At 44.5% G+C, this 11,712-nt stretch overlaps 1 protein-coding gene across 2 annotated transcripts in view; it reads left to right on the forward strand.

The window, feature by feature from the left end:
- The first annotated feature begins 4,109 nt into the window (after positions 1 to 4,109).
- Positions 4,110 to 11,712, forward strand: part of LOC135225617 (RWD domain-containing protein 2A-like) — a 65,328-nt gene continuing 57,725 nt past the window's right edge. Inside the window, exon 1 of one of the 2 annotated variants that reach the window (XM_064264935.1) lies at positions 4,110 to 4,255. The gene's annotated coding sequence lies outside the window, so the exon portion shown is untranslated. Of the gene's footprint in view, positions 4,256 to 4,287; positions 4,447 to 11,712 lie in introns of those variants that run through there. The other variant, XM_064264934.1, reaches the window with a different exon arrangement.

An 11,712-nucleotide genomic window follows, 5' to 3' on the forward strand; every position in this document is an offset into this window, starting at 1 on the left:
TCTCCTCAGAGATTGAATTGGGTTTCATAATATAACTTTCTCCACAGGGATTGAATTGGTTTGCATAACATAACTTTCTCCACAGGGATTGAATTGGGTTTCATAAAATAACTTTCTCTGCAGAGATTGAATTGGTTTCATAATATAACTTTCTCCACAGAGATTGAATTGGTTTTCATAATATAACTTTCTTCACAGAGATTGAATGGGATTTTATAACATAACTTTCTCCACAGGGATTGAATGCCATATCATAACTTTCTTCAAAGGGATTCAATGGGATTTTATAACATAACTTTCTCCACAGGGATTGAATGCCATAACATAACTTTCTCCACAGGGATTGAATGCCATAACATAACTTTCTCCACAGGGGTTGAATGGGATTTCATACCATAACTTTCTCCACAGAGATTGAATTGAGTTTCATAATATAACTTTCTCCACAGGAATTGAATTGGGTTTCACAGCTCACTGATAATAAGCGAGAATTCAGTAACCCAGTCTCTCACGACTGGAGAAAATGCTGGTTTGCATTCCAGTAGCGAAGTAATGGCAACAAAAAGATGGAAAAACATTAATAGTATCAGCAGTGATCAGTAGTCGTAGGAACACGACAGGATGCAAATAAATCCTTTATTCTTCCTCTTTAGATGGCCATGATAGAGCCGTTTATTCTGAGCTTTTATTTTGCTATTCATGAATCCGGATGTTGATGTCATAGCATCATTGCAGTGAATGAACAGTTCTAGGTATTTCGGATTGTTCAGCTGGTTGAATGAGATGTGTGGGTGGGTGGGTGTGTGTAATGCCCTCTTATCTTCTCAAATTCTTCGCGCTTTTTTTATACGCTTGCCACTACAAAGGCTACAGATCCAGGTGCAAGAAATATGAAGACATTATGATGTCCGATAGCAGGAAACGAACCCGTGATACCATAATCTTGACGAGAAGTTCAGAGGGCATTGTAGCTATTGCAATTACATATTTATCTGGTAAAAATGAACAGTAGATTTTACAGACACACACACACACAGATATATATATATATATATATATATATAGATATATATATATATATATATATATATATATATATATATATATATAATATATATATATACTATATATATATATATATATATATATATATATATACATACATATAATGAATACGTATATTATGTGTGTGATGCGTATATGTATATATGTATACACACTCGCACACACATTTATAACAATATAGATGTACGCACGGTCATGCTGGTAATTTTAACATCTACATGTTAACGATTCATTCAGCATTATTCCCTGGGTACATTGAACGTGATTCCCTCAAGCAATTCGTCATTCGTATCCTCCATTATCATATATCACTGCGTTTCTCATTTTAATGGAACCACATATTAATGTAGCGTCACGCCACTCAATTCATTGGCCTACAATAATATGATTGAGTAGCTTAGTCTGTTTTTCTGTTGGAAGGATTTCTTGTGAAATTTGATTTAAATCATACCAAAGGTGGCGGTAGCAGTGATTTACAAAACGTAATTAATTACTGGAAAAGCTTTGGGATCTCCTTACTTTTTTGCTGAAGTTTTTTCCTGCTAATTATACTATTCCAAGCGCACGTGGCTATGACTTACTTAATTTAAATCATGTGAATATTGAAAATGTAGATAAAAAAAACCTAGAAAATATGAAAAGTATTGCTTTTTTAGAAGGCTAACAGGAAGGCCGTTTGTAGATATTTTACGATAAAATCAGACAAACTCAGAAATAGACTTGAATTTGTAAATCGAAGATTTTAAAAGTATCACTGGCACTTATGATCACATAAACTACGTAAGTGAAAACCTCAAGATCTGAACTTTATAAGACTTAATCATGAATGTTAGAATGGGAACAATTTCATACTTAATGCTTGTACTTAACTATCTAATCACAAGACTATAAACTACTATAACAATCTTCATAATGATTCTGATTCTATTCTGATCATTTACAGCATGCGTTCAGCTTCATCAAGTAGCCAAAGTAATAACGAATATAATGTAACTGAGCGTACGCTAACTGCTTGGTGATCATCCATAAATATATAAAACAACGCGTTAAACGATAGCACTCTAAAGTTCGATCTGCGCATGCGCTAAGTTACTGTATGCGAGAGGTCATGCTTATCGTAGGGGAAATCTTGATTTGTGACGAATCTGAATGGTTAAAGGAACTGTGGGGACCAGAGAGTAAGACAGGTAGCTGGGTACTGATAATTTATTATGTTGTTTTTCATTAAGCTGACCTTGTGTCAGCACGGGCCCTTGCTCACCGAGCAGCCCGTAAAGTATTTATTACAGGTAAAAACGGGCTATAAAGGAGGATGCGGACTGATAAATGTGGTATCCTACCTGAGCAGAGAGAAACTGGGTCTGGGGCCGGAAGGAGGTTTGTGTTTTCTGGAGACATACATTTAAAGATAATAAGACATACAAATAATGAAAATTACGTATACATGAGTTATACATCGGCGGAAAGGCCGCGGAACGCTCAATAAAAATGGTTAAAGGAACAACGCGGCGTGATGATGAAATACCAATAAAGATATAGAAAAAAGCTTGTCCTTACAGAACTTCGGCTTTACAAAGGCAAAAGGCAAATCAAATACAAGATTAAGTGAGCAAGATCATCCTTCCTTCTACGAGACACGCTTTATAGTGACATCCTGCACGCACCGTCTTCCTTCTCAGAAAAGAGAGAGAGAGAGAGAGGAGAGAGAGAGAGAGAGAGAGAGAGAGAGAGAGAGAGAGAGTTGGTCTCTTCTGCTCCGACATCCAGTAGGAGGAAAAAAGAAAGCCTCACCAGCAAAAAAAAAAAAATAAATAAATAAATAAATAATAAATAAAAAATGAATAAATAAATAAAGAACAAGAATACAAACCTTTTAATGGGATCACAAAGCTCTTCCTTTGTAGTGACGACTTTTTTTAAAACTTGCTTGAAGGAAAAAATACACCAGTTCGTACACGTTCCACTCGCTGGCCTTATATTTCAAGTTCGTTATTACACAATCGATGTAAATAAAGGATAATGTGGCACACAATGACTTTCATATATTTTAAATAGTTTGTTCAAATCATACCACCAAAGTTTTATATATATATATATATATATATATATATATATTATATATATATATATGTATGATGTATGTATGTATGTGTGTGTTCTGATACCACTATCACACTGGCATGTTTTGACCCCTATATAGAAAGGGAACAGCCTCATGCGAATATTATGGCACTCGTTGGCAATTTTAACATTCACTTATTGCATGACACGAATGCAATTTGCACTGGAAGGTAAAATAGAGTAACAATTAAAGTAACGGAAAATAACCAAATATATCCTAAACTGGTTAATCACTTTAACCGGTTTTGGTTTAAAAATGGATAAGGTCATATCGTGATAAATAATCAGATCTGTTACCACAGTCGGGGTTATACAAGTAAATGTTAAAATTGCTAACAAATGACATGGTATTCGCATAAGGCTGATTCCTTTTCCATATAGGGACCAAAACATGCCAGTGTGATAATGGTATCAGAGCCTATATTTATATAATATTGGCTTTGGTGGTATGGTGTGAGCAAACTAATTGAATAAAATATATAAAATTCATTACACGTTGCCGAGTTAGTATCGCATTTACAATCGAATGTGTCATTGGCCGCCAGGGTGATGCAATTAAGGCCTTGAAATGAAAGGCCAGCGCGTGGAACGTACGCATTAGGGATTTTTTTCCTTCAAGCAAGTTAAAAGAAAAAAATCGTCACGACCACAGGAGGTTATTCTGGTGCACACATCACAGTCAACGAATGTTTGTTCGCTGGCAATATCTTTGTCTTAAAACAATTTCATATGCTAATTTTAGACACTTTATACAATTTTTCTACAAAATTCACATCAAACTTAATCTTTTTGTTTTACAGATTACAAAGTTATGTTTGATGGTATCTACATGTACGTATATTTCGTTTTAATATATTTCTTTGGTAGGGTTCTTCACTTTCGGACACAATGTTTACTTGGTCCTAGTGTGATCGAAACTCATGATTGACTTATGTATTGTTGGCATTAAAATCTACATTTTATATTATTCTACAGACTGGTTCTCTGAATGTACTTTTGAGCCATTATTTCATTTGGAATGACGAATTTGTATAACATGAGTAAAAGTAACTCCAATCATATATTATAGGTACAGTGAAGCTAATTTTCGTAATTATATAGCTACCTTTCGGACGAACGGCTGAAACGTCTACGAACTAAACTAGACCACGATATACCTAGTACTCTTAAATTTGACATATTGCAATAATTTTATCGACAAGTTGGACCTCAGAACATGTGATAATAACTGTTTCACAAAATAAAAGTCTGAAACTTGAGGTAAGGTCTAAACCTTTTATCAGTTTATTTATTTAAAGAAAGCAGGTAAGAGTTAGACCTTGTCATGCCTATCAGGTGAAGTTCTACTACTACTACCTAGCTACTAGGTAGGTATTACTAGGCTATATAGGTAGGTAGCATATACCTACCTAGTAAGTTGCTCATTGACATTTGTTTTACGATGTATTAAACTTTGTTTTTTTTTTACCTTATGATATTTTAAGCAGTTTTGGCTGTCATTCTCTCCCCGGGACACGCTATGCTACTAGGTAGTAGTACTACCTAGGACCATATTCTGACAGTCTAGTCTTTGCCTTTCTCAAACCTAACCATCGAGCCTCCATAGGTTAAGGTGCTGGATCATACTCAGTCAGGGGACTTCCCTCTTAGCCTAGCACCTAGTTTGGTAAAATGTTAATGTGTGTTGAATGTTACGTATCATTTTGTTCACTAATGACCCAACCCACCACATCTAACCTAACCAAGCAGCAGGTACTGGACACTTACCCTATTGCACATTGCGTGGTTGGTTAGGTCTTTTTTCAGATGTCAGACTCTTAAAGTACACATTAAAATTTAGGGGAATGACATTTTCAAGTCCAAAATACGATAATGGTTTACAGTAAAATTTATTTATTTATTTATTTACTATTTTATTTTTTTTAAATAGTGGTATTTACAGGGTTGCATTCTAATGCACTGTCCCCTGGTCAACTGGTAACTAAACCTTCCCAGGCTACAGTAAAGCTTACCCTATCACTGGCTGAATCATTGGTAAAGATTTACAGTTAGCGATGCCATTCCATATGATGCCACTGATGTTTGACTGTATGGTAAAAATTCACTGTATTTCACAGAGAGGGATATCAGTGCCACAATACATAACTATGAGATTGGAAAAACCAAAAAAGCTCATGGTATTTAATGAAATGCTTCATTGGTTCATTAGTAAACCAAGAATCATCCACCACATAAGACTTTATGCTAGAATGAAAACTGATGACAAATTATGAGGAAAGTTTCACATTGTGTTTACTATGGACAAAAAACACTCAATAAGCCATTCATTATCAGCAAATAGTAATGTCATGACAAATTCATGGGAGATAGAGGGTAGCTTAGGCCTATGAGTAAACACCTTGAAAATTCATCAGTAAGAAATAATGTAACCAGTACACCTACAATGAATAAACAAAAATTATATATAATTTTTGCATCTCACCAATATCTTGGTGGAAAACTATATCATTTCTGACAGATCCTAACCACAAGTAAGAAATATCTTTATTTTCACTGAGATGATGATGATAAAATACAATACATAAATGATATTAGTAATCATGGGCAATTTGCAAAACACAGTACGTACTAGTACTGTCTTACCTCCGTATGTTTACAAACTTTGTTAGTGTATTGCCTAGTGTATACTTAAATAAACCTACATCACTTTATGAAAGATAAGCCTCTTGATCTGAAAGAAGTATTCCCTGTCTGGAAGATATCTCTTTTGCATATGATAGTATACTTATTTCAGTTAGGAAAATGAGTATCAGTATAAAATGTCAAAAGGTTTAAGGTACAAGTTGTCTGCATTTTCTGTATGTCATTTTTATGACTAAAAAGATTATCTACCAATTGTACCTTACCAAAACTTTGGTTTTCATTTAAATTACCTTTGTTCCGATACGTTATACAAACCATCGGTCCTTTACAATAGGAAGGTACTGGAACGGTCGTAAGCTTCGAACAAGGGAGTTCGGTAGTTAACTGCTTGTCCGACAGTGCGCGCGCAGCGCGACTGGGAGGTGAAGAATCACTTTTGCTTTCGGCCGTGTGGTGTGAGGACGTTGTTCGCCATCGCTCTCTGCCCGCTACATCGTCGTATGCTTTGGATTGTTATTGTGATATTCTCTTACTGGTTTGTTTGGTTTTGAAAGTGAAAAATTGTAAGTACCATATTTTCATTTTTCAATTATTAATTATTATCATGGATCAAGAAATGGAGCTTTCGCCGCGCCCCCCGATCACCCGAAGAGTGTGTCCCGGGTTGGAGGGCCGTAAATGCGGCGGCTTTTGCTCATTTCCTGAAGTGGATCCCCATGATTTATGTACTCGGTGCCGAGGGCGTGAATGCTCTCGGGCCGAGCCATGTGCAATCTGTGTAAATTGGTCGGAGGTGTAGTGGGGGCTGTACGAGGGTAGGAAGAAACGAAGGCCTGCCAAGGAGTCGTCGGAAAGCTCTCCAGCGACTCCTTTGGTTACCGATACTTCCTCGTCTTTCCTACCCCTGGCTCAGCTCCCAAGTATGGCACCTTTCCCTTCGGGGGGGGGGGGGGTTTCGGAGTCCTTCTCCTCGCTTGATCCGTCGAGTGTGGAGGAGGGCGCTCGTTACCCCGACGTGCAACTGTATTCGGGGTCTTCCGTCCGCTCGGGGTGGGGCTTGCCTCCCCCCGTGCGAGAGGGAACCCCTCATGTTTACCCGACTGTTGCTCCCACAGGTGCTTCTTCCGTAGGGGACGACCTTGGACAGGTGTGGGCGTCACTGGGACTGCAGGGCGTGCCGAGTATTCAGGGGCTTATTCAGCGTCTGGCGGGGTCTGGGGCAGTCACCCATGGAGCGGTGACCACCACCACTACCACGATCTCTACCCCAGGGTACGCTGCCCCTCCTCACCTGGTGTATACTCCCCATGTGATGTCGGTGACGCCAACAGCCGCCGTGCAAGGGCCGATCGCTGCCGTACTGAGGAGGGGCGTGCCACCGCCGCCCTGGTTCTTCGTGCTGCCTTCCCCAGACTTCCGCTGCCCTAAGAGCTCGCCCCTGGACCTGCCGCCGGTACCCAGGATGTCGTTGGCTGACGCTAAGCCTCCTGGCCTACCTGCTTTGCCTGCTGTACCTGCCGCTACTGTTGTTCCTGCCGCTGGTCCTGCTGTTCCCACTCCTGCTCACGTTGTTCCAGCCCACGGTGTTGCTGCCCCAGACGCTGGTCTGTCCGGACAGGTGCAGCCGGGCTCTGTTGCTTTGGCAACAGCAGCCTTGGCTCCTTCCTGGATGGCTGACCTGACGTTTGTCCTGCGAGAGCTGACGAAGAAGAAGAAGAAGAGGAGGAAGGTGTCGTCGTCGTCTTCATCGTCGTCTTCGTCGTCTGCTGCCGCCTCTTCCTCTTCGACTTCTAAGGCTCCCAAGCCGAAGAAGAAGAAGGCTGCCTCCTCCCCCCCTAAGAAGGCTCCTTCGGGAACTTCTAAGGGCCCGTCCCACGCGGTGGAGTCCTTCTGCTGGTCCTCCTGCTCCTTCGGGAACAGGGGCCGTCTCTCCTTCCGCACGGAAGAAGAAGACGGGGACCAGAGGGGTACCGGCTAACACCAGTACTTCCTCGCCTGGTGTTAGCGGCGCTGCCGCTAAGCCAGGTTCCGGCTCGGTCTCTCGTTCGCGAGAGGTTCCGAGTGTACGGTCTCCCGCGGGAGACCGTACAGCCAGAGTTTCGCTGGGTTCGGCGCCAGGACCGCGGCACGGAGCAGAAGGCTGCTGGTTGAGAGCCACTCAGGTGACTCTCGCCAGGCCAGCGGCTGCTCTCGCAGCGACCACCGCCGGTAACCCGGGTGTCGACGTGACGGTCTGAACCTTGGCCATGTCTTGAGGCTGGGAAGAGGTTCCCCCTGATCGTTGGCGCCAGCCTCGGCTGGTACCAGCGGTTCGATGCGCCGCGAGGACATGCACCGGTCTTACTGCGACAGTGTCTCTGCAGGTCTCCTGACCGCCGCTACCACAGGGACCAGGCGGATAGGGGGACCAGCAGTAGCTCATCTGACGCACGAGACCAGGGCCGCTGTGCTCAGTCCAGCCGCTCGCCACAGGTGAGCGGTGTGACCGGCCCTGCAGGCCTCGATTCCGACTTCGATCCCCATTTTCCTTTTCCCCGCGGGTTGGTGATCATCTGCAGCCCTCCAAGCACACTGGTTCTGCCAGTGAGCGAGGGGGGAGCGTCAGGTCTTCCTCTCCTGTACCTTCAACTTCCTCGGGATACGCCGGGAAGAGCGAGGCGCGCGCCCCTCGCGATCCCGTCACGACGCCGTACGTGCCAGGCACGTTCTTAGGATCAACCAGGACGTACGCGCAAGTGACAGGAGGAGACCGAGAGGGGTCTGTTGCTGTTCCTCCTTCTGAAGGGGGAGGATCTCAGGAGTTGCTCTTGTTGGAGGGACTGGACGGTCCTACTCCTCAAGACGCCGTCACTCCAGAGATTCAGAGGAACTTTGCCGAAGTCATTGCGCTGATTCGTCAGCACAACGACCTCGGGGAAGGATCGTTGCTCCCACCATCCGAGCCCACGTCCCGGCTCGAGTCGTTTTGGGGCTCGAAGAGGGAACCCAAACCGATGGTGGGTCTGCCGCGATCAGAGCTGGCTGACTCTGTGCTTGACCAGGTGGAGTCTCTTGTTTCCGGACGGGAGGGTTCGCTGAAGTCAGGCAGGTCATCTAAGCTACTTCCTCCTCCTCTACAGCGTCAGCGGCGTTTCTACGTGCCTTCTGAAGATCCAATGCCGCCCAAACAGGTTAACCCGGAACTAGCAAGGCTAACTCCGGGTGTGTCCCTGCAGCAGCTCCTGTCGGAGAACCATTGGTTCTCGCAGCAGGAGGCACTTGCCCTGGAATCGACCGCTATGGCAGCTTTTCAGGCAGTCTCCTGGTTGGATCTGTGGTCCCTCACAGTATCCAAAGTCGCGGCCAACTCTGGGAGTTCTACTCTCAAAGAAGACCCGACTTTCAGGAGACTTTGCCAGTCTGGAGGTAGGGCCATTTCCTACCTCGCCCATCAGACGATAAACCTGTGGGCCAACCTGGTACTTCGGCGTAGGGACGCAGTCCTTACACGGGTATCCTGGGGGGCTGGGAGTGAAGTGGCACTCGGACTACGTAATGGACCTATTCAGAGTTCCTCCTCTCTCTTCCCTGGAGAGATGGTGGACGCTGCGGTAGAAAGGCGGCGCACTGCACTGATGACAGTGACCGCCTAGTACACCAGGCAGTCTCGAAGGCTTCAGGGCAGCCTCGAGCTACTGCGGCCAAACCCAAGAGTTTGGCTAGCGCCTCCTCGGCTGCTAAGACAGTTGCCCCTTCTAAGCCCCGAGGAAAGACTCTTCCTTCAACTTCTGCTAGGGGAGGTCGTCATCAGCCCCCCTCCCAGCCCTCCTTCTCTCGAGGGGGGGCAGGGAAGAAGTCGAAGAGAGGCGGGAAACGCTAGGGACGGCGTTTCCCTTCACCTGCTGCCGGAAGTGGGGGGATGCCTGGCGAGCCATTGGGCAACATGGTAGCGCTACGGTGCCGAGACCTGGATAGTAGACATCCTTCGGCAGGGATATCTACTACCCTTCAAATCTCGGCCACCCCTCACCTCCAAGTCGGTCCATCTTCAGACCTACATCCAGGGAACATCAAAGGACATTGCTCTTCGACAGGAGACAAAGACCATGCTGAGCAAAGGAGCTGTAGAGATCGTCAGGGATCGTTCACCGGGCTTCTACAGCCGCCTTTTCCTGGTGGAGAAGTCTTCGGGGGGCTGGCGCCCGGTGATAGATCTCTCTCCTCTGAACCGATTTATTCGCCAGTCTTGGTTTACGATGGAGACGGCACGTTCCATGCTCGACTCCATCAGGGAGAACGATTTCATGCTTTCAGTGGATCTGAAGGACGCGTTTGTTCCGATACGTTATACAAACCATCTGTCCTTTAACAATAGGAAGGTAACTAGCAGCAGCTGGAACGGTCGTAAACTTCGAACAAGGGATTTCGGTAGTTAACTGCTTGTCCGACAGTGCGCGCGCAGCGCAACTGAGAGGTGAAGAATCACTTTTGCTTTCGGCCGTGTGGTGTGAGGACGTTGTTCGCCATCGCTCTCTGCCCGCTACATCGTCGTATGCTTTGGATTGTTATTGTGATATTCTCTTACTGGTTTGTTTGTTCATGACACTTACCTGTCAGATATATATATAGCTGTATTCTCCGAAGTCTGACAGAATTTCAAAACTCCCGGCACACGCAGTGGTCGGCCAGGTGGTTAGTACCCATTCCCGCCGATGGGAGGCGGGTGTCAGGAACCAAACCATTCCCATTTTCTATTCAGATTTTTCTCTGTCGCCGGTCGGTAAACAACTGTTTACAGACCTCCGCCTAGGATTTTGGATAAACTCTTTGTTCACTTGAGTATTTGATTGTCTCTTGGTTTTTGAAACTTGCTCGGTGGATTGGCATACGCGATTGTGGTTTTTCATTGGATTTGGTTTTGGATTTCTCTAATATGTCTGGATCTTCTTCAACTAGTTTTAGAGTGTGTACTGTGCTAGAGTGTAAGGTTAGGCTACCGAAGGCTTCGGTGGATCCTCATACAGTATGCACGAAATGTAGAGATCATATTTGTTTGATGAATGATAGGTGTAAAGAGTGTGAAAGGTTGACTGAAAATGAATGGAAGACTTATGATTCGTATGTTCGTAAGCTTGAAAGGGATAGAATCAGAAGATCTTCCTCCAGAAGTGCTTCTGTGAAAAGTAAGGGTAGTAATTCGCATTCTAACCTTCCTGTAGAGGTTGTTACATCTAACCCTGTGTATTTGCCTTCGGGCAATGAGTTATTGCTTCAGAAGATATTGCCCTTTCTTCCATCATGGAGTCGATTCGTGCACTAGAATCGAAAGTGAGTGCATTGAAGACCACAGTGAAGTGTAGTGGAAACATTAGTGCCCCTAGTGTAGTGGAGGGGGCGTCAGATCGGTCCCATAGTGCCTCTAGGAATAGACCTCTGTCGGACTCCCAGGACTCAGGGAATGGACATGTCGAAAACCGAAGAGGGCTACGGTGAAATTCCGACCGGGGGTCTGGCGTCCCTTCAGCAGATCCCTGTGGACGCTTCCCAGGCTGCCGAAGCGTGTGAACGAGCACGGATATTGAAGGAGTGCTTTTTCTTTTGTCCTCTGAGGCGTCCTTATCCTTACCCGGGATGGAGCTCTCAGAGGGGCCTCCTCACGAGGAGAACGAGATTGACACTAGGTCGCACAGGCGGGGCCAGCGTCTTTCTCGTCCTCTTAGGAGAAAGGTTTTAAGGAAGGGGACGCTTCAGTCCTACTTGTCCTGTTCTTTCATCATCACCCGAACACTTCAAAGACTTGACGCCTAAGAAGAGATGCAGGACGTCTTCTGATGAGGAGCTTTTGAGAACTATCATCGTCTTAGAGTTCAAAGGAAGAAGAGGGCTTCAATTCGCCCTTCTTTG

This window comes from Macrobrachium nipponense, chromosome 13 (assembly GCF_015104395.2).
Source record: "Macrobrachium nipponense isolate FS-2020 chromosome 13, ASM1510439v2, whole genome shotgun sequence".
Lineage (NCBI taxonomy): Eukaryota > Metazoa > Arthropoda > Malacostraca > Decapoda > Palaemonidae > Macrobrachium > Macrobrachium nipponense.